This window comes from Macaca nemestrina, chromosome 13 (genome assembly GCF_043159975.1).
Source record: "Macaca nemestrina isolate mMacNem1 chromosome 13, mMacNem.hap1, whole genome shotgun sequence".
Classification (NCBI taxonomy): Eukaryota; Metazoa; Chordata; class Mammalia; order Primates; family Cercopithecidae; genus Macaca; species Macaca nemestrina.
In genome coordinates this window covers 114,689,165-114,713,580 of record NC_092137.1, presented here as the reverse complement: position 1 = coordinate 114,713,580, position 24,416 = coordinate 114,689,165, and the positions used below count along the sequence as shown (strand labels likewise).

The 24,416-nt window shown below is 37.1% G+C and overlaps 1 long non-coding RNA gene across 2 annotated transcripts in view; it reads left to right on the top strand.

Moving 5' to 3' along the window:
- Window positions 1-23,851, top strand: part of LOC112428079 (uncharacterized) — a 232,657-nt gene extending 208,806 nt beyond the window's left edge. For both annotated transcript variants that reach the window (XR_011612083.1, XR_003019955.2), the window contains exon 3: window positions 23,441-23,851. This is a non-coding gene — a long non-coding RNA (uncharacterized lncRNA). The remainder of the gene's footprint in view (window positions 1-23,440) is intronic.
- The last annotated feature ends 565 nt before the right edge of the window (window positions 23,852-24,416 follow it).

Genomic DNA, 24,416 nt, shown 5'->3' with positions numbered 1-24,416 from the left:
GACTGGCAGCCTGGCTTCCAGCCTTCAGACCCTCCCTGGCCTGAAGGTGGGGCCTCACTGGGGACTTGCCCCCTTATCTAGGAACCTGTCTACCTCTTGCTGCTTGTTCATGGCACTCAGGCTATAGGTGCCAAGGTGCCGCTGCAGGCTAGCACTGATCTCCTCTCAGTGCCTCCTCAGCTTCCCTCCCATGCTAGTCAGTGCCCAAAGTCCAGAGGGGGGCGAGGAGGCAGTGGGCTGGTGTGTCAGCACTGCCCCAAACATGTGCGCAATCAGCAGGGCTGTGACAGAACCTGGGCTTGGCTCTGAGTTTGCTCCAAGATCAGAGCAGGTGCTGACAGCAGGGAGAAGGCAGCAAGCAGGAGCAGGCACTTCCAAGCCTGCAAGGTCAGGGGAGGCCTTCCCAGGCCCCCAAGAGAGCAGAGATGCAGAGATGCCTGGGTCTGCTGCCACAGTTTGGGTGGCTGCAGCTGTGCCCAAGGGAGCACAGTTCTTGCCGGCTTGTGGAGCTGGAGATCTGGGTCCACAGCTGCAACTTGGGCTGCTGAAGCTGTGCCTATGAGAGCTGGGCTCCCACCTGCTCCCAGGCCCTGAGAGCACAGGGATGCCTGGGTCCATAGCCATTGCTTGGGAGGCTGCAGTGGAACCTGGAGAGCTCCCATGCCAACTCAGAAGGGGCAGGGCCCCCACTTGTCCTCAGCTCCTGCCGGCTCCATGGAGTGTGCATCCCCAGACATGCCTCCCTGCTGCAGTCCACATGATGGCAGCAGCTTCTCCAGACAGCTACCACTGTCGTCAATATCTTTTATCAGTTTTATAGTTTTCTTCATACGGATAATGTATATATTTTGTTAGGTTTCTACCTAAGTATTTCATTTGGGGAAATGTTAATGTAAATAATACTGTGTTTCAAAATTCAAAATTTCTTCTGTTCATTGCTGGTATATAAGAAAGCAATTGATTTTTCTGTATTAACTTTGTGTCCTGCAACCTTGCTGTAATCAATTATTAATGTCAGAGGTTTTTCTGGCTGATTCTTTTGGATTTTCTACATAAAAAAATTGTGTCATCTGTAAACAAAGACAATTTTTTCTTCCCAAATAATATACAATTTGTTTCTTTTATTGTCTTATTGCATTAGACGTAACGTTAAAGTGGTGAGAAGTGATATCTTTTAACTTGTTATTGATCTTGGCTTCCAGTTTCTCACCATTAAGTATGATGTTTGTTGTAGAACATTGGTGTAAATATTCTTTATACAACTGAGGAAGTTCCCCTCTATTCCTAGTCTATTGAGAGTTTTTATCATGACTGGGTGTTGGATTTTCTCAAATGCTTGTTCTGCGTCTACAGCTAGGATCATGTGATTTTTTTCTTTGTTAATTTTTTGATGTCACACATTACGTTAATTGATATTCAAATATTGAACCAGTCTTGCATGCCTGGAATTAATTCCACTTGGTCATAGTGTGTAATTTTTTGGATACATTGTGGGATTCAATTTGCTAATATTTTGTTGAGATTTTTACACCAATTTTCATGAGAGATACTCTGTAGTTTTCTTAAACTGCCTTCATTTGGTTTTGGTATTAGGGTAATGCTGGCCTCATAGAATAAGAAAATATTACTTCTGTTTCTGGCTTCTGAGGAAGACTATAAAGAATTAGCATAATATATCTCTTATATGTTTGCTAGAATTCACTGGTAAATACCTCTGGACCTGGTGCTTTCAGTTTTGGACAGTTAATTATTGATTAAATTGATTTCATAGGTATCAGCCTATTTAGATTATTTATTTCTTTTGTGTAAAATTTTCTATCAGGAAATTAGTTCATTTCATCTAGATTATTAAATCTGTTGGCATAAAATTATTTATAGTATTTCTTTACTATCCTATTAATGCCCATGGGATTTGGAATGGTATCTACTCTTTCTCTTCAATATTAATACTTTTTAGTTTCTTCCTTTTTTTCTTAGTTTCCATGACTATAGGCTAATAATTTTTATTAGTCTTTCCAAAAAACCAGTCTTTTCTTTCTCTACTGATTTCCTGTTTGCAATTTTATTATTTTCTGTTTTAATTTTTATTATTTCTTTTTTTTTTCTGCTTACTTTGGATTTAATTTTCTCTTTTTCTTCTGGTTTCCATGGGTGGAAGTGGAGATTATTAATTTTAATTCAATTTATTAATTTTAAACCATTCTTCTTTTCTAATATATGTATCCAATGCCATTAATTTTCCTCTAAGCATTGCTTTAGCTATATTCCACAAATTTTGATTTTCATTTTCATTAGTTCATATATTTTAAAATTTATTTGAGATTTATTGTTTGACCCATGTGAAGTACATTGTTTTATCTTCAAGTATTTTGAGATTTTTTTTGCTACATTTCTGTTATTGATTTTGGTTTCTGTTCTTTCCAAAAATCCATTTAATTCAATTGCTGCCTGAGAACAGGCATTATATGATTTCTACTCTTTTAAACTTGTTAGATGTGTTTTACTGCCCAGAATGTGGTCTCTCTTAGTAAATGTTCTATGAGAGCTTGAGAAGAATGTACAATGGGTTGTTGTTGAATGATGTTGTCTATGGAGGTCAATTGTACATGACTGATGATGCTGTAGAGATCAACTACATGCCTATCGACTTTTTGCCCTGCTGGATATTTCATTTTCTGATAGAAGAGAGTTAAAGTCTCCAAATATAATAGTCGATTCCTCTATTTTTCTTTGCAGTTCTATCCACTTTGGGCTTGTATATGTTGATACTCTGTTGTTAGGTACATAGACATAAACCAATTACTGTTTTCTTGGAGCATTGACCCCTTTATCGTTATGTAATGCCCCTCTTTATCTCTGATAACTTCTCTTTTTCTGGTCTGCTCTGTCTAAAATGATTTTAGCTATTTCAAATTTCTTTTCGTTAATATTAAGATTGTATCTCTTTCTCCATCCCTTTACTTTTAATTTCTATGTATTTTATAGTTACAGTGAGTTTCTTGTAGACAACATATAGTTGTCTTTTTTTTCATCCATTTAGATGATTTTTGTCTTTTAATTGGTATATTTAGACCATTGATGTTATTGATATAGTTGATGCTATTGATACTATATCAATAGTAATTATTGATATAGTTGGATTAATATCTACCATATTTGTTAGTGTTTTCTACTTCTTTCCCTTGTTCTTTGTTCCTATGTTTTGTCTTCCATGCCTTTTCTACCTTTGTGGCTTTGAGTGTTTTGTATAATTTCATTTTCTTTCTATTTTCAGCATGTCAATTATAACACTAATTTTTTTGTGTGGTTACCCTAGAATTTGCAAAATACATTTACAGCTAATGCAAGTTCACTTTCAAATAACACTATACTGCTTCATGGGCAGTGCAACTTTGGGAGGCTGAAGGGGTGGATCACTTAAGCTCAGGAGTTCAAGACCAGACTGGGCAAAATGGCAAGACCCCATCTCTACAAAAAACACAAAAATTAGCCAGGCATGGTGGTACATATCTGTGGTCCCAGTTACCTAGGAGGCTGAGGTGGAGGGGGAATCATTTGAGCCTTGGAAGGTGAGATTGCAGTGAGCTGAGATCACACCACTGCACTCCAGCCTGGGTGACAGAGTGAGATCCGGTCTCAAACACAAAACAAAACAAACGAGAATGTCCCCTGCCAAAGCATGGTTATTCTTCTCTGATATTCATATTCACTGTGACGACCTGGTAGAGCTCATGGAGGCAAAACACACAAAAATGTGAGGGTCCCTTCTTTATCGTGGTACCTAACCTTTGAGTTTTTAACTCTTACTTTGTAAGTCCACACTGAGACTCTGTCAGTTTCTCAACTACAGCTTAGTTTTTCCTACCCAGACACTGGTTCCCATGAAGGTTTTTAGTCATGGGTTTCTGCTCTGGTAACTTGTGATTTTTCTGCATTGACCTGCCTGTCTCTGCAATTTCGGAGTCAGTGGTTTGCCTTGTGACATCACTTATCTTACTGATTTTTAAAAAATTACTGGCCGGGTGTGATGGCTCATGCCTGTAATCCTAGCACTTTGGGAGGCTGGGGCGGGGGCAGATCATGAGGTCAGGAGTTTGAGACAAGCTTGGCTAACATAGTGAAACCCTGTGTCTACTAAAAATGCAAAAAATTAGCCAGATGTGGTGGTAGGCACCTGTAATCCTAGCTACTCAGGAGGCTGAGGCAGGAGAACAGCTTAAATCCAGGAGGTGGAGGTTGCAGCAAGCTGAGATCGCACCACTGCAGACCAGCCCAGGCAACAGTCCAAGCCTCCATCTCAATAAATAAAAAAATATATAAAATAAATAAAATAAATTACTGATTTTCCATTTGTTCAACTTTCTATTTGTTGTTAGGATGCAGTAGCAACTTCTAAGCCTCTTATATGCTTAAACTGTAGTCTTTATTTTTAGGTTCACAGCAAAGTTGGTGAAATGGGCAGAGTTCCCATACACACCCTTCTACTCCAAAATGTAGAGCCTTCCCCATTGCGAACATCTAACAATAGAGCGTATTTGTTACAATAGAAGAAGAAACATTGCCACATCATTATCAACCAAAACCCATGGTTTACATTCAGGTTCACTCTTGGTGTTGAAGTTCTTTGGGTTTTGACAAATGTATGACATATACCTACTATTACAGTATCATTTAAAATAGTTTCATTGCTGGGAAAATCCTCTCTACTCCATCCATTTATTCCCCCTGCCATTACCCCAAACCTGGGAAAACTACTGAGTTTTTTACTCTCTCTGATTTTTTTTCTTTTTCAAAATGTCATACACTTGGAAACATATGGCTTCTTAACATTGCCTTCTTTCACTTAGTAATTTTTATTTAGGGTTCTTCCTTGTCTTTTAGTGGTTTGGTGGCTCATTATTTTTAGTACTGAATAATGTTCCATTGTATAGATGTATTATGATTTGTCTATTCATTGACCTGTAGAAGAACATCTTGGTTAGTTCCACATTTTGACAATTATGAATAAAGCTGCTATAAATATCTGTGTGCAGATTCTCATATGGATGTAAGTTTTCAACTTATTTGGGTAAATACCAAGGAGCACAATTACTGGACCACATGGGGAGAATATATTTAGTTTTGTAAGAACCGCCAAGCTGTCTGCTGAAGTGGTTTCACCATTTGTATTTCTACCAGAAATGAATGAAAGTCCCTGTTCCTCCACATCCTTATCAGCCTTTGGTGTTGCGTTTTGGATTCTAGCAGTTCTAATGGGTATGAAGTGATAGCTCATTGTTGTTTTAATTTGCATTTCCCTAATGACTAATAATGTTGAGCATCTTTTCATGTGCTTATTAGTTATTTGTATATCATCTTTGGTAGACTGTCTTCTGTTTTTTTCCCCACTTTTTTGACTGACTTACTTGACTTTTCATTATTGATTTGTAAGAGTTCTTCGTAAATCTGGATACAAACCTCATTTGTTTTGCACCCAGTCTGTTGGGAGACTGCTCATGTTTTTATTTTCTTAATAATGCCTTTTTATGAGCAAAAGTTTTTTATTGACAAGGTCAGTTAAACATTTTTTTTAATATTGTATGCACCATGCTCTCAATTTGTTCCCTTTGTATCTACTTACCTATTAGTCTATGTCTGTAATGCATTGTCTTAATAACTGCAGCTTTATAGTAAATTTTGAAACCAGAAAGTAGAAGTCCTCCAACTTATTTTTAAATAATATTTTATTTTTAAATTGTTTTGACTATTCCAGATGTTTTGCATTTCCATATAACTTTTAGGATTTGGTTATCAATTTCTGAAAAAAAGCATGCTATAATTTTGATAGGGATTATGCTGAATTCCTACATCACTTGGGGAGCAACTATCATCAACATAAACTGAGTCTGTAAACTCACGAACATGGAATGTCTCTCCACAGTTTTGTGATCAGTTTATAAGCCTTACACTTTTTTGTTATGTGTACTTCTAAGTATTGTACTTTTTTAGTGTCACTGTGAATAGAATTGTATTCTTTTTTTTTTTTTTTTTTTGAGACGGAGTCTTGCTCTGTCACCCAGGCTGGAGTGCAGTGGCCGGATCTCAGCTCACTGCAAGCTCCGCCTCCCGGGTTTACGCCATTCTCCTGCCTCAGCCTCCCGAGTAGCTGGGACTACAGGCGCCCGCCACCGCGCCCGGCTAGTTTTTTTTTTGTATTTTTAGTAGAGACGGGGTTTCACCGTGTTAGCCAGGATGGTCTCGATCTCCTGACCTCGTGATCCGCCCGCCTCGGCCTCCCAAAGTGCTGGGATTACAGGCTTGAGCCACCGCGCCCGGCCTAGAATTGTATTCTTAATTTTAATTTTGGAGTGGACACTGCTTGTATGTAGAATAACAATTGACTTTTTATACTAATTTTGTTTCATGTTGCCTTGGTTTACTTGTTTATTCTTTCTTTCTTGTTTTTTTTTTTTGTTTTTTTTTTTTTGAGACAGAGTCTCACTCTGTTGCCCAGGCTGGAGTGCAGTGGTGTGATCCTGGCTCACTGCAACCTCCGCCTTCCTGGTTCAAGCAATTCTCCTGCCTCAGCCTCCCAAGTAGCTGGGACTACAGGCATGTGCCACGATGCCTGGCTAATTTTTGTATTTTTAGTAGAAACGGAGTTGCACCATATTGGTCAGGCTGGTCTTGAACTCCTGACCTTGTGATCCACCTGCCTCGGTCTCCCAAAGTGTTTATTCTAATTTTTTTTTTGTTTTACTTGTAGTTGGATTTTTTTTGGATTTTCCATAAACAGGATAGTATTAACTGTGAATAAATAGTTTTACTTCTCGATTTTCAATCTGGATGTCTTTCTATTCGTTTTACTTGTAGTTAGATTCTTTAGAATTTTCCATAAACAGGGTAATATTAACTGTGAATAAATACAGATTTACTCTTGATTTTCAATCTGGATGTCTTTTTTTCCCCTTTCTTTCTGTTTTACTGGTTTTGTTTTGTCATTTTGCCTGATTTCATTGGCTACAACCTCCAATACTATGTTGTAATGGAGTCTGACTTCATTTTTTGTATGTGACAGCTGGCAACTTCCAAGTCCCACCATTCCCCTTTTCCTTTGGCCTAACATTTCTTCACACTCATAAAGAATGTCCAGGTGCTCTTTTCCTAGATACATAAAACCTATAGCCTGTATAGAAACCCTCATGCCCACTTCACCCTCCAAAAACTGGAAACACTCACGCTTCCCTTCACTCAAGACCGTTTTCAGAGTGACTTTGGTATCTGCCCTGCTTTCCTCAGAAAGCCTATATATGTGATAAGTGTCCTCATGCCCTCTTAGTGTAGGTAGCAGACTGAATAATGACCTCCCAAAGATATCAGATCCTAATCCTTGGAACTTGTAAATGTTCCATTTCATTAAAGAGGGTCTTTGCAGATGTGAGTAAGTGAAGGATTCTGGAATGGCTAGGTCATCCCAGATCATCCAGGTGTCCTTCTTAGAGAAAGAGGGAGATTAGATACAGCCAGAAGAGAAAAAGAAATACCTACAGAGAAAAAGGCAATGCGAAGGCAAAGGAAGAGACTGGAGTGACAGAAACACAAGCCAAGGAATGCCAACGGCCACCTGAAGCTGGAAGAGGCACAAACCTACTCAATGCTGGGGCCTCTGGGCTGAACACACCCTTATAGACAGCTTGATTTTGGCCCATTAACACTGATTGCAGACTTCTGGACTCCTAAAATGTAAGAGAATACATTTGTTTTTATTATAAGCCACAAAGTTCGCAGTAATTTGTCACAGGAGCCACATGGAATTAAGCAGGGTGTGTGTGGCGTCATCTGTCTCAACATCTGAGGGTGGTTACTCCAGGCCTCTGAGGGGCAGCCACAAAGCATGTGTCAAACAGAAGAGAAATAGTGAGTATCTTTGTGTTCTTTCTGATGTTCACATTTTTCTTTCCATATTCACAAGGGATACTGGTTTTCTTTTCTTATGATGAATTTTATTTGGTGTTAAGGCGACAGTGAAATCATAGAATGAGTTAGAAGTTTTATTCTTTCTCTACTTTGGGAAGTGTTTGTGGCATGTTGGTATTAATTTTTCTTTAAATCTTTACTAAAATTCACCAGTGAAGCCATCTAAGCACGAGCTTTTCTTTGTAGGAAGATCTTGCTTACTAATTCACGTATTTACCTGTCATAATGTATTTTTCAAATATTTCTGTCCCTTTTTCCCCCAGCTTTCAGCAACTAACATTACACATATGCTGCATATGTTGTGCTTGATGGAGACTCACAGATCTCTGAAGCTCTGCTTATTTTCCTATATTTCTTTTATTTTAGTAACAGACTAAAAGAGGAATCACTACAGATCCATCTTGTAGTTTGCTGATTCTTTTCTCCGCCAGCTCAAACTGGTATTGAGCCCCTCTAGTAAATTTTTAAAATTATTGTACTTCTCATCTTTAAAATTTCCACTTGGCCATTAAAAAAAAAAAAATATATATATATATATTCTATCTGCTTAAATATATATATTCAATAAGGAGATATATATATATTCTATCTCCTTATTGACATTTTCAGTTGATATATATAGATATATATTTCAGTTGATATATGTTGATAATTGATATATATTCTATCGCTATATATATATATATATATATATATATATATATATATTCTATCTCCTTATTGATGTTTTCAGACTGGTGAGTCATCACTCTCCTCATATTCTTTACATATTGGTAATAACTGATTCGAAGTCTTTAATTCTTCCACCACCTGGGCTTGCTCACGGGCAGCATGCATCTGCCGCTTGTTTTCTCGTGGGGGGGCCATTCTTGTTTCTTTGCATGTCTTACGATTTTGGTTGAAAACTGCATTTTCTGGTAATATCATATGATAACTTTGGAAATCAAATATCCCCTCTTCTGGATGGTTTTGGTTGACAGTGGTTGGTTGTTTTTTTTTTTTTTTTTTTTGAGACGGAGTCTCGCTCTGTCACCCAGGCTGGAGTGCAGTGGCCGGATCTCAGCTCACTGCAAGCTCCTCCTCTCGGGTTCATGCCATTCTCCTGCCTCAGCCTCCCGAGTAGCTGGGACTACAGGCGCCCGCCACTTCGCCCGGCTAGTTTTTTGTATTTTTTAGTAGAGACGGGGTTTCACCGTATTAGCCAGGATGGTCTCGATCTCCTGACCTCATGATCCGCCCGTCTCGGCCTCCCAAAGTGCTGGGATTACAGGCTTGAGCCACCGCGCCCGGCGACAGTGGTTTTTTTATTTAAGAACTTTTCCAGAAGAATTCTATAAAGCCATTATCCATATAGTGTGCAGCCGATGAAGTGTTAGCTTGGTTAGCTTAGCAGACAGGTAATAATTGGTACAAGACTTCTTTAAATGGCTTCATCCTGTATGTTTCCCGCCTTTTGCCAAGAGGCTCTGTGTGTGTTGGGGCATTTTTTCACCCACCACTCCAGACACTTAAAAGTCTGTCAGGCTTCACTGCATCCTTGTGCAGAGATACAAGTAGGACAGAGGTGAATGACTGGTGCCCTTTAAGGTCTTTTCTGGACAGGCATACAACACTATGTGCACATGGCCTTCTGTATTCACATAAAGCACCCTATAGATATTTTGTTTTTAAATCTTTTTGCATTTTTATCTAGGTTCTTGTTTGCCATCACTGGCATCACAGCATTAGGCAGTTTCCAGACTTTCCAAAAAAGTGGAATACGTTGAGTAATCTTTTGTGACTGTCTTCTTTTGTTGAGCATAGTGTGTTCAAGCTTCTTTTAGGTTGCGGCATGCATCAGTACTTCATTCATTTTTTATTATTGTTGTTGATGGATATTCCATTGTTTGAATATACTACGTACTACAGTTTAATTGCCTATAAATTAGTTTATGAACATTAGTGTTGATTCTAATTTTTTACTATTATGCATAATGATGCTAAGAACATCTTTGTACAGGAGTTTATGTGGACATATGTTTTCATTTCTCTTTCATTTCTCAGTGGAATTACAGGGCCATAGATTAATTTCATGTTTAATGTTTTAAGAAAATGTCAAACCATTTTGGGAACATTTTACATTCTTGCCAGGAATGTATGATGGTTTCAATTTCTTCACATCCTTACCAACATTTGCTGTAGTCCTAGGAAGTGTCAAGTGGTATCATTAATGACTAATGATGTTAATTATCACTCTATGTGTTTATTGACGATTTGCATATCTTCTTAAGAATTTTCTATTCGGCCGGGCGCGGTGGCTCAAGCCTGTAATCCCAGCACTTTGGGAGGCCGAGGCGGGCGGATCACGAGGTCAGGAGATCGAGACCATCCTGGCTAACACAATGAAACCCCGTCTCCACTAAAAATACAAAAAAATTAGCCGGGCGTGGTGGCGGCGCCTGTAGTCCCAGCTACTCGGGAGGCTGAGGCAGGAGAATGGCGGGAACCCGGGAGGCGGAGCTTGCAGTGAGCCGAGATCGCGCCACTGCACTCCAGCCTGGGCGACAGAGCGAGACTCTGCCTCAAAAAAAAAAAAAAAAAAAAAGAATTTTCTATTCAAATATTTGTCCAGTTTTAAATTGGACTGTTCATCGCTTTTATTATTGAATTGCAAGTGTTCTTTAAATATTTGGGTTCAAGTCCCTTATTAGTTATATGATTTGCAAATTTTTTCTCCCAGGCTATAGCTTCTGTCTTTTATTTTCTTTATAGTATGTTTGAAGAACAAAATTTCTAATTTTGATGGAGTTCAATAATTATTTATTTTCTTTTTGTGTGTCTTTTTGTCATGCCTAATATAACATCGTCTAACCCCAGGTCATAAATGTTTACTCTTATGCTTTCTTCTAAGAAGTTTGTAATTTTAGACCTTACATTTTCATCAACAATTTATTTTGAATAATTTTTACCTATGATGTAAGGCATAAATCTAAAGTTCTTTTCTTTTTTTGCATGTGAATATCATGTTGTCCCAATGCTATTTTTTGAAATGACTATTCTATATTTTTCCCCCATTAAATTGTCTTGGCACTTTCTTCAAAAACCAATTGGCTATAATGAAGAGTTTATTCTAGACTTTCAGATCCATCCCATTAACATATATATCTCTCCTTGTGCCATTACACAGTATCTTATTTATTGAGCTTTGTGGTAAGCCTCAGAATCAGAAAGTTATTCCTGTTACGATTTTTTGTTCTTTCAAAACCTTTGTATTTTCATATATATTTTCAGATTCACTATAAATTTCAGCAAAAGCCATTTGGGTTTATGACAGTGATTTTATTGAATCTGTAGATTAACTTGGGAATATTACCCTATTAAAAATTTTAAGTCTTCTGATCCATGAAATTTAGGTGCCTTTCCATTCATTTAAATTGTCTTTAATTTTATTTAACAATATATTATAATTTTCAGTGTGAGAGTCTAATACTTCTTTTGGAATTTGTTTCTAAGTATTTTATTTTTTTATTCTATTGTAAATGAAATTCTCTGAATTTTATTTTCAGTTTGTTAATTTCTCAGGCATAGAAATACAATTCATTTTTTATATTGATCTTCTATCCTGTAAACTTACTGCATTCATTTATTAGTTTTAACAGTTTAACAGATTCTGTAGGATTTTCTAATTATAAGATGATATCATTTGCAAGTAGAGATATTTTTATTCTTTTTTCCCAAGAAAAATGTCCTTTATTTCTTTTTGTTACTAAATTGCCTTGGCTAGAACAAACATAAAAATATTTTAAAGAAGTGGCAAAAGTGACATCATTGTTTTGTTGCTACTTATGGGGGAAAACATTCAGTCTTTCACTATAAAGTACTATGTTCGCTGTGGGTTATTCATAGATGCGTTTTATCAAATGGAGGAAGTTTTCTACTATTCTTAGATTGTTGAGTATTTTTATCACAAAAGGACATTGGATTTTATCAAATACTTTTTCTGATTCTATTGACATAATCATGTGATTTTTGTTCTTTATTAACATGATTTATCATTTCTTACTGCTGCTGTAACAAATTGCTGCAATTTAGCAGCTTAGCACAATTTGTTATTTTAAAATTCTGAAGGTCACAAGTCTCAAATAGGCCTCACTGGGCTTAAATTAAGTGGTCAGAGAACTGAGTTCCTTTCTGGAAGCTCTAGGGAAGAATCTATTTCCTAGATTTTTCCACCTTGAATGGAATTTCTGCATCCCTTGGCTTGTACTTTCCTCCCATTCCAAAGACAGCAATAGACGGTGGGGCATGTCTCACATTGCATCACTGGGACTTGGTCTCTCTTACCTCCCTCTATTGTTTATAAAGAATCTTGTGATTACATTGGATCCTTCCTGACAATCCAGAATAAGCTCTTCATCTCAGGCAGCTGATTAGCAAATTTAATTTCATTTGTAATTTGGATTTCCCCTTGATGTGTAGCCAAGTATCATGATTCTGCCTACCTACTATACAAAACAGCATGGTACTGGTACTACCATTTGACCTAGCAGTCCCATTATTGGGTATATACCCAAAAATGTAGAAATAATTCTACCATAAAGAGACATACCTAAGTGTGTTCATCCCAGCACAGTTCACAGTAGCAAAGACGTGGAATCAACCTAAATGCCTGTCAATGGAAAACTGGATACAGAAAAGTGGTACACATAGAGTACTAGGACAATAGAATACTATACAGTCATGAAAAAGAATGAGATCATGTGCTTTGCAACAACATGGATGGAGTTGCAGGCCATTATCCTCAGCAAACTAACACAGGAACAGAAAATCAAATACCACATGTTCTCACTTATAAGTGGGAGCTAAACATCAAGTACATATGGATGCAAAAATGGGAACAACAGACACCCTGGCCTTTATGGGGGTGGAGGGTAAGAGGAGGGTGAGGATTGAAAAAAATACCTCTAGGGTGCTATACCTATTACCTGGCTAACAAAAAATTCTGTACACTAAATGTATCCATGTAACAAACCTGCACATACACCCCTAAACCTAAAATATGTTTTTTAAAAAGAAATAATATAGAAATATTATATATACCCTACATCTAATTTCCCTCAATGTAATATCATATAGATATATAGTACAATATCAATCCTGGAATATTGATATTGATACATTCACAATTCTGAACAGTTCCATCATGGCAAGTCTCGTTAGTGGTGCCCTTTACAAACACATCCATCACCTTCTCTCTCAACCCACCCCTGTTTCTGACCCATGGAAACTACTAATCTGTTCTCCATTTCTGTGATTGTGTTATTTCAAGAATGTTATATGAATGAAATTATACTATGCCACATTTGGGGAAGGACCTTTTTATTCAGGGTAATTCTCTGGAGGTTAATTCGGGTTTTTGCATGTAACAATAGTTTGCTCCTTTTTCTTAATGAGTAGTAATCCACAGTGTCTGTTTTCCACTCTTTGTTTACCCATTGCCTTTTTGAGGGAAATCTGTGTGTTTCCAGTTTGGAGGTATTATGCATAAAATAGCTATAAACATTCATGTACTGGTTTTTATGTGAATATCCCTTTCATTTCTCCTAGATAAATGCTTAAGGGTGGAACTGATGGATTGTAAAATGATTACACGTTTAGATTAAAAGAAAAATTCCGAAATGTTTCTTCAGACTAGCTGTACCACGTTAAATTCCCATGAACAATAAAGAAACTATGCAGTTTTTCAACATCCTTTATAGCATTTTTTTTTTAAATAGCCTTCTTGTATGTGTGGAATAATAACTAATTGTGGTTTTCCGTTTCATTTCCCTAATGGCTAATGATGTTGAACATGTTTTCATTTATTTATTTGCCCTCTGTTTATCCTCTTTGACACAACGTCCCTTCCTGTCTGTCACAAATATTTCTAATAGGAATATTTGTGTTTTTTAACTATTAAAATTTCAGAGTTCTTTATGTTTCCAGCTATGAATTCTCTGCTGGATGTATGATTTGTAAATATTTTCTCCCATTCTGTGGCTTGGCTTTTCATCCTCTTGTTAGGGTCTTTTACAAAGAAAATGTTTTTTAATTTTGATGAAGCCCAATTAATCAATTTTTTTTCTTTTCTTTCTTTTTCCTACAATTCTTTGTAATATGCTGGGCTCAGTTGGCTAGCATTTTGTTGAGGATTTTTGTGTTTATATTCATAAGGAATTTAGGTCTTTAGTTTTTGTTTTGTTTTGTTTTTCTTGTAAAGTCTGTGTCTGGTTTTGATATTTGGGTAATGGTGGCTTCATAGAAAGAATTGAGGAGTGTTTCTTCCTATTCTATTTTTTGGTAGAGTTTTGTAAAGGATTTGTATTAATTTTTCTTAAATGTTTGGCAGTAAAGCCATCTGGGCCTGGTCTCTTCTTTGTGGGAAGTTTCTGAATTACTAATTTAATCTCTTTACTTGTTACGAGTCCATTAATATTTTCTATTTTTTCTTGAGTCAGATTCTTGTTTGTCCCAGCTGGCTTTGCAGCTCAGACTGCTACAATATTAAATAATTGTTGCTGACTGGTTTGTTGAGAAACACCCCAGAGATAGGGCTTTTTCTGCAAAGCAAGCTCTGAATCAAGTCACATAATGACAATGTCAAATAATGACAATGCCCCCAAATGGGGCTTTTCCAGGGAGCTTCAAGACAGGTCAGATCGTGGTAAAGCACTGGGGGTGGCATCTTTTGAGGAATTCCCATCCCCATCCAGGGACTGCCAGCCTGCTGGCTTTTACAACTGCTTGGTGGTGAGGCAAACAGCTTTCAAGGTTTTCACGGCACTTAAGAGAGGAGAATGGGAGTAGGCCAAAGTGAAAGCCACTAACCCTTCTATTCTTAACCGGATTCGGCAACTTTGCTTTAATTAATGCTTTTCAGAGTGTTATAAGCTTTTGGTCAATTTCCAGAGATGGGAAAAGTTTAAAGTTTAATGTTGACAATGTTTGCCAACTTTTGCAGTGCTTCTAATGGAGGGCTGGATTTACAGAGTTTCTCACTACACCATTCCAGAATGTTCCCCAAACTGTACTCTGCTGTTACTGTCTGGTTGTAGGTAAGATAAAGCAATTAAAATGGGGAGGAGGGGAAGCAACTTAAGCATTTCTAACCCACTTTGGAAAGTCAAGAATCCTTCAGTGGTCTTTCTTGGTTTTGCCGGTCATAATCTAAAATAGAGTCAATTACAAATTAAGTTGTGAGCGCAAAGGTAGCCATGACATATGTGGAGAAATTCATTGTCACTATCATAAGTAAAAAACTATTTATATACTCATTTTTTGAATGGCTCAATTACTAGCCCATATTTTTCTGATGATGAAATATTAGCCTCCAAAACATTATGGTGAACAACATGATAAATATCCACATACCATCACTTAGCTTAAGAAATTAAGCATTGCCAGTCCTTTTGTTTCCTGAAACTTATTTTTTTTAAACCAAGCTCCCAAATCAGTGATATTTTCCTGACATTTTCTGGAAAGTAAAAGATTTTGATTTCTATTGTTAAAATAAATAAATCTAAATAGGAAGGGGAGGTGTGGTTACTAATTTCTTAAAAATTGATACAATAGAGGTCTAGAAAAACTTTAGGTATGATTTCCAATCAACTACTACATTTCTAACATCAAATAATACCTCAATAGTGGTGTTGAGCTCTGAGAAAATCCACACTATTTACAAGCAACAGTGCCCATATTCACATTTGCACATACTGAAAATATCATTTGGATGAGTTTTTGATTTACGAGGGCAGAATAGAACTTCAAATGAACAGCAAGAGTAAAATTCCTGGTACATTAGTTGGTATCTGTTTTTAATATTAGAGGAATTCATTTGAATATGTTGCTTTTGTTCCCTAATCCCCCAAAATAACATTTGTATCAAAGTTACCTGATGATATAAGTACAGTACACTGTAGAATGAAAATGTCTTTTCAAATATTTATCCTTTCTCTGGGGAATTTTAAGAATTGCTGAATTAAGGGATGGTTTTAACCAGAAACACAAGTACTCGCTAATTCCAAACAAATGAAAACCAAAGACATAATTGTAGTTTTCATCATGGTATTCTTTATACATGATCAATAAGAAAATTTTCTATCATTTTAACAAAAAAAGTTTTTGCTAGTCACTTTTATATCATAAATATTGCTGACAATAATAAATATAATATGTTTATTTTACTCATGTGATGTCACCATATTTTGTTCTGTTACTTCATGAGAAACCTAAGTTTCAATGAGTATCATATATTTCTGTAGACCACTCTGTGCTGGTAGTACTGATGGCTGTTATTTGGTACTGCTTATTCAAACGTTGACAAAGAGTTTCTTTCAGTGGTTCCTTTCGAGTGGTCAGTGGGCTGAGGACAGATTATTTTTCACATTTTTCAAAATCGTAATTACAGTGTGATTCCCCATTAAAAAACAAACTCGGTGTGCTTATAAACTCAAGTAGCTAGATGACAGCTAGGCCCCGCAGGGTGAACCCAGTCAGAGTTGGCAACCTCGGAGGCAGGGAAAGAAGTAGAGGTCCAAAGAACAGCCTGTCCCCGGAAAAGACTGGTTCTTCAACGATCGGGATCTGTCAGCACTTACCTGAGTGGCATAAGGGCCCTCTTCTTCTCTGTATTTGGGCATGGTTGTGGATTTCACCAGAATTTAAACTCGAAGGAAATATAGGAGACATTCCTAAAGAAGTCTATATACTCATAACTTCCAAATTAGTATCTTACTCCTATAAGTTACTTGACCACCAAACATTTATATCCGGTTTTCAATTTGCCATTGCTGCCTGGATAGATAATCAAAGATGTTTATAACACATTTATTTATTTATTTTTATTTTTCTGAGACGGAGTCTTGCTCTATTGTCCAGACTGGAATGCAGTGGCACAACCTCGGTTCACTGCAATCTCTTCCTCCCGAGTTCAAGTGACCCTTGTGCCTCAGCCTCTGGAGTAGCTGGGATTACAGGTGTGCACTACGCCTGGCTAATCTTTGTATTTTTAGTAGAGATGGCGTTTTGCTATGTTGGACAGGCTGGTCTTGAACTCCTGGCCTCAAGTGATCCACCCACCTCCACCTCCCAAAATGCTGGGATTACAGACGCAAGCCAAGTGCCCAGCCTATAACATAGCACATTTAAAATTGAACTTCTGGTTCCTGCTTTCTCATCTTTCCCCCATATCCTCCTTACCTCAGCAGGTGGCAGTTTCATCTTTCCAGTGACTCTGGTCATAGAATTGAGAGTCATTTATTCTTTCTCTCACACACCCCACATCCAATCCATCTGCAAATGTTGTTGGCTCTAATTTTTAAATATGTTCAGTATCTGCTTCTGTTCACCTTCATCACTACCAAAGTCAAACCTACTAAAAGATCTCCCCACTTTCTACCTGTTCCTTATTACTATTTTCAAAATAGTGACCAGAATGATGCTTTTGAAGCATGAGTCACAGTATGTCATTCTTATCCTCAAAATTCCCCAGTGGCTTCCTGTCTTCCTTAAAGAAAAAGCTGGAGTATTAACCATGGCACTGAAGACCCTGTACGACCTCCCGCCTTGCTGATTCTCAGACTCCAGCACCCAACAGCACTCCCCTTGTTACTCACAGCCCTGGAGCCACTCAGGCCTCCTTGCTCTTCCTCAGGCGCATCAAGCCAATTCTGGTCTCAAGATCTTTCCAGCTATTGTAACCTGTGGCTAGAATCTTGTTCTCCCAGATATCCACGTGGCTTCCTATTTTAATTCCTATAGGTCTCTGTTCAAATATCACTTCGTCACAGAGGGCTCCTCTGATGCCTTCTAGGAGATAGTCTCTGCTTCCCTACTTCTCTCTCCATCTTACCACACCTCACTTTCCTCCATAGCATTTATCATCCTCTTACATAAACTATTTAATTAAATAAAAGTTGCAATGATTGTAAGATTCATGGTCATTTTATGTATCAGTAAGAAAGAAAATATACTGCTAATTAAACTGTGAAACAGTATTTGATTTGAATTTTTATTTTAATCATACTAAAAGAGCTCTTTTAGACCTACTTAAGCATGAATTTCTATCATCTATTACCCTTATACTTATAAAAAAATGAAAAGGACAAATAAAAAAGGTTGACTTATTCCTAAAACTTGTTCACATTAAGAAAGAGTAAATTGTCAGCCGGGCGCAGTGGCTAACGCCTGTAATCCCAGCACTCTGGGAGGCCGAGGCGGGCAGATCACGAGGTCAGGAGATTGAGACCATCCTGGCTAACACAGTGAAATCCTGTCTCTACTAAAAAATACAAAAAATTAGCTGGGCGTGGTGGCGGGCGCCTGTAGTCCCAGCTAATCGGGTGGCTGAGGCAGGAGAATGGCGTGAACCCAGGAGGCGGAGGTTGCAGTGAGCCGAGATCATGCCACGCACTCCAACCTGGGCAATAGATACTCTGCCTCAAAAAAAAAAAAAAAAAAAAAAAAAAAAGAAAGTAATTTGTCTATATCACTGATTTTCTACACAGTATCATATTTTGTACATTCAAGAGCTTTAATAATTCAGTGTTTTTTTAAATGATGCTCTAGTAATGACTTTTGCATTTTCTTCTCTGCTCCTGAAGATTGTACATGTTTTGACGGTGCTTTTTTGATTTGACTGAAGTCAAATACATGAATCTGTGACACCAGCCTCTTATTACTCTGAAGAACTTTTTCTCCTGCAAGGGGTATAGCCGCATTTGCTGCCTGTAGGGAAACTGCTCTGCTATGTCGCCATAGTAATCTTGCACAAATCCACGTAGGAACAACTTACGATCTCTGCAACAAGAGAGGGTGGGGGGCTTGTAATGAGCTGCCTCAAAAGCTTCTTGTGGCAGGCGATGGTGGCTCACACCTGTAATCCTGGCACTTTGGGAAACCAAGCTGAATGGATTGCTTGAGCCCAGGAGTTTGACATCAGCCTGGACAACATGGCCAAACCTCATCTCTACAAAAGTACAAAAATTAGCTGGGTGTCTTGACATGCATCTGTGATCCCAGCTACTCAGGAAACTGAGGTGGGAGGATCACCTGAGTTCAGAGGGTTGAGGCTGCAGTGAGCCTTGGTCATGCCACTGCAATCCAGCCTGAGATACAGAATGTGACCCTTTCTCCCTCCACCCTCCCACCCCGGCCAAAAAGCTCCTTGCCTTGGTCTCCTGGTCTACCTTGGGAGGCAGCACGAGTCAGTTTCTCACTGCCTCTCAGGTTTCTGCCCCTCCCTGTAAAGGGACAGCTTCAGACGGTACCACTGTTCAGCTAAGGTCTAGACTGTGTTCCTGAGCCTCAGCATGTCCTATAAGTCACGCTGGATTGTGTCCTGGCACCTTTGGTTTTGCTATCATTTTTGGTACATAGGACAAGGACTGCAGGGAGCTGACCCCCCTTTAGCATTGATATAAGTAATAAGCTACTTGCATTTAAAATTGACTGAATCGCACCTTGGCTTTGGCCTTGCCTTGTATTACGGTCTTGACACTGCCTTCTGATGAATAGCTTGGTCTGTATTACTTCAGTGCCTTTTGCATATATATCAGCTGGAAAAAAAATCGACAGCTTTATTTATTTATAGGTACCTTTGTTTTCTCAGCCATAGCCTGTTAAAGCTTATTGCACTACAGGAAAGTATAGAACTCAGGTATTCTTCCAATAATGAATATTCATCTAACAAATATTAAATTTATGTCCTGCTGCTTTATATATGTGCATTTCTGTATAAAATTTTGGCATTGATGTCATGTCATAATATGGTCTCTTAAAAAATAAATTTACATGGCAAATAAACTCAACATGTGTGGTACAATGGACATAACTCACGTGACTCAAATATCTAAAACATGAAGAATTACAATTACGTTTACATGTCACAAATGCCACCTAGCCAACAGTGAATATAAGGTGAGCTCAATTTTAAGATGAACCTCAGTGTCAAAGATGAAAACGAAAACAATTATGCATTTTTGAATGGAGGGAATTTAGTGCACACTTGTGTGTTTGCTTCATGGCTATCTCTCACCCATGGAATGAAAGTTTTATGAGAAGGGACTCTATGGTTTTATTCATTATTCATGCCTCCAGAGCCTAGAGTGTGTCTGACATATAGTATGCTGTCAAAACTAGTTTGCTGGCCAGGCACGGTGCCTCACGCCTGTAATCGCAGCACTTTGGGGGGCCGAGGTGGGTGGATCATCTGAGGTCAGAAGTTCGACACCAGCCCAGCCAACATGGTGAAATTTTGTAATTTTTGTAAAAAATACAAAAATTAGCCAGGTGTGGTGGCACCCACCTGTAATCCCAGCTACTTGGGAGGCTGAGGCAGGAGGATCGCTTGAACCCAGGAGGTAGAGGCCAAGATCACACCACTGCACTCCAGCCTGGGCGACAGAGTGAGACTCTGTCTCAAAACAAACAAACAAACAAAAACTAGTGAGTAAGTAAGGAAATAACCTGTTTAGCAATCTTTTCAGCCTACAAGAAACAGGTTGCTGTGGGGCTTTTCCCCTCAATGGGTTTCCCAATATCCTTCGATGATTGCTTATTGATAACTAAGAAGCAACTTAACAAAACTCAACTGCAAACAAGGTTGAGTGGAAAATGCAGATCAAAGTATCATTGAAAGGCTAATATAGAAACAGAGCATCATATTCAGGATGATGAAACAGGAAAGGGGAAGGAAGGCTGATTTATTTCTGTTGCCATCTACAAAGGGGACTCAAATTCTCAACTTTCCACAGCTCATTCAACTACCTTCCATTTCATTCAGGTCACTCTTCTCACAGGCATCAAAATTAAAGGTTTCATTTCTAGAGTAAAGTTACTTTTTATATGCTTCATCCTATCCCTGTAGTGCTATTCTTTTCTCCTTTTGCAACATTCATAGGTTTCTTACTGTACCTAAACGTTAATTTACTGTTGAAATTGGCTTCGGTGGCTGCCTTTTAAAATAGCGCCCAAATTCCTTTGCACCCACATCTTTACAAGTAAGGCATGGATACAATGGTGGACAGAAAATGTCAGTATTTTGTATGTATTTTTGACATACACAAAAGAAATGAGTCTGTGTTTATGTGCAGGAACTCATTTAGAAACTGCTCAACTAGGAAGTACTTAACCTTTCAGAAACTTAGACATGTTAAAAAAGGGATTTTGGGGGTCTATAAAATTTACATGATCTTTAACTGTATACCTTGGAGTTGAAAGAAAAGGGAGGAGGGAATTTTGTGAGAATGTAATAAAATTTTATTGGCCTCCACTGTGGGATTTATTTCGGTGTTCTCTTTTTTTCCTGTTGTATTCTGAAGCTGCAGTGCAGGGTTGCTCTCTGAAAATATTTAGTAATGAGGGAAAGATCCCCAAATAGGCAACTTTAAATGTCAAAGAAGGGAGCAGAGGAGGAAAATAATAAGCTTAAATATTCTCTTTAAAGATCAATTTTTATTTCTTCTTCCTATTCACTGAAAGAGCTTCATTTGTTTCTATAACCCTTCTATGTTAATAATGTAAACTCATCTTACATAATTAAGTGCCTAGGATTCCAAAGATTTTCCAGATATTGTGTAGAATATTGGCTTAACAAGGATAACTAAAAATACACGATAACGAGCAAATGGATTAGGTCTTAACCTCATGTGGACTGTAAATTATCCACAAAACAAGAATTGAAGTAAAATGAGCATTATCGTTAAATGGCAGCATTTCTGAGGCAAATTTTTCTACCTGCTAATATTTAATGTCATTGCCTTGGAGGACAGGAATCTTAATATAAGTTTCCCTATATCAGCACATATGTATCACCTAACACTACCACACACTGATAAATAACTTTTGATGGTGACAAAGTTTCATTAACATAAAGCAGTGTGTTTTCATGTCTATTGTGTATTGGACAAAACTATCAATAGGGGGAAGTGGAACCTGGCACCAGTTCCATTAAAAATCCTAATGCAATTTCACCTTCTAATAAATTTCACCTAAGTTATGATTTTGCTACAAATAGTAAGTTGCAGAGGATCTTATACCAAATCACTCCTGTAAACTATCCTCTTAGCTATAACTTAAAACATATGTATAAACAAATACTGAAATCTGTTTGAATTTTTAGAAAACATATTGTTTTGAAAATAAATAATCATAGGCTCTATCCTGTATGTGGATAAATATTCATTTGTATAAAAATGTTGCAGTGTTTACTTGGTTTTGCCATGAAATCTCATTATCATCTTCACATTTTGTACATTTTAATTTATAAAAATGAGTCTTGGGATTTGAAAATAGAAGTTGTGAAAATAGGAAAAAAAGATACAGAATATGTAGAAAGAAGGGTAAAAATACTGTAGCAATGAGGGAAATTAGTATTCTTTCTCAGTGCATTTTTTTCCATGTCATCAATCCTAAGACCCAATGAATAAAGTGGCACACAGGTTTCTAGCAGCAGCTCAGAATTACCAGGAGATGAGTATGATGACAAAAAAGAGGATATTTGGGTTTTTATAGTGCTCGTGTGGGTGTGCATGTATATGTGTGTGTGAATGTTACATGTGCATGTATATTGGAATTGTTATATATATCTTAGGGATACACATTTGGATTTTCATAATACAAATAATATTAGTTAATATAAATATATTAACTACAAATATATTTTAAATGTATTTATAATGATATCAGAAATATATATATATTTTTAAATTTATTTATAATGACATCAGAAAAAAGTTGAAAACAATCTTGTGACTTGTATAATTAGTTGTCCACAAGAGGACAAGAAGCTCAAATTAAATTAATCATTTTAAGTGTATAAACTTTCCACCCTGACAATTTATCATAATTTTGGGGGGGGGAAATCTAGTGAATTTCAAGAGTCTTCAAAAAACTGTACATGAGGTTTCCAGGAAATTATTGGCCTAAGTGTTTATCAGCAAGAGATTACACATCTTCTGTATGCGTACTGAAATGCCATGTGCCTTGTGGCAGTGGTTCCTTATATTAAAATGGCACCATACATGTTTGTATGTGTGTGTTCATATGTGAATACACATATGGTAAAAATATTTGCACGTATTACAGGCATATTTATGCTTTCCCCCATAAACTTTTGCATACAAATGGATATTCTATAATTACTTGATATGCAGTTATATGTGGTAATGTCAAAAATGAACACAAATTTAAATACAAACTATTAACGAAAACATTCTATAGTTAATATAACAATTTATTTATTTAACAAATTTTAGGAATATAAGTGTTCATTTATTCTACTAAGATTTGCTGATTACCGATTAGTATTGAGTACTTGATAGATATTAGAGAAGCAGAGATGAAAAGATAAAAAAGGCCTCAGAGCTGATCACAATCTATCTATCAGAGAAGAAGGTCTGTAGGGCCATTTATAGTGTTTTGAGAAAAATCTGCACTCACTCTAATGAAGCACATTTCTGTCTGCCAGGAAAAGCAAAGCTACTATAAGAACTCACTACATCAACGCGTATTCATTATTGAGACCATCCTAGGAGAGCTGCATCATCACAGGCTGCTCTGAGGTCTGTGCCCAATCAAGCAAAGAACAACGGAGATAATCACACTGTGCAGAGGGTGACCAATTTAGAAAAAAAGGACTCTTAAGAAGATCGTCCAACTTCCTTAAATGACTTTCATTAATTTTACACCTTTTGCCAATTAATTGCACTTATGAGCCTTGCTTGTCAATTACTGCATTCTCACTTTCAGCAATTGAACTAATCTTTGCCTATTCATATTTTGTTTTTTAAATAGGTATTTCCAATTATTGATATAAATCTTTATGATTACATTACAAATGTCTGACCATATTTATTCATTCTTCATAGAGACAAAATAAAGGTTCTATTATCTACACTTAAAACATGTTGTACTTTTTTCTTTACAGCACAACTTACAATATTGTCCTTATTTGATTATTTTAAAACAAACATATTCCATTTAAAATACAAGCTCAACAACTACAGATACATTTATGTTTGTATGTGTATATATATATATACACACACACACACACACACGTATTTTTCTTATTCTGTTTTCAGTGTCTGCCTGCATACATGTTATACAGAAAAAGTTAAATTAGTATTTGATCAATAGTGAGTTTAATGTACCTTCATTTTTCACCTGCTGCATATACTTAATATGCTGTTAGTTTACAAATATGAGTAAGACCAGGATAAAGGTATCAAGAAACTCAGAGCCTGTATTTCAATGCGGCTTGTGCAATCATTGATTTATTTACTGAGTGTTATGATCACACAGAAGCGGCACTAACCCTACTTTTTATTACAGTGAACTGCCTTCTGAAAGTGGCTCACTTAAAGAACATAGCTGGAGGTATTACATTATCTGATTACAAGCTATACTACAAAGCTATAGTAATTAAAACAGCATGGGATTGG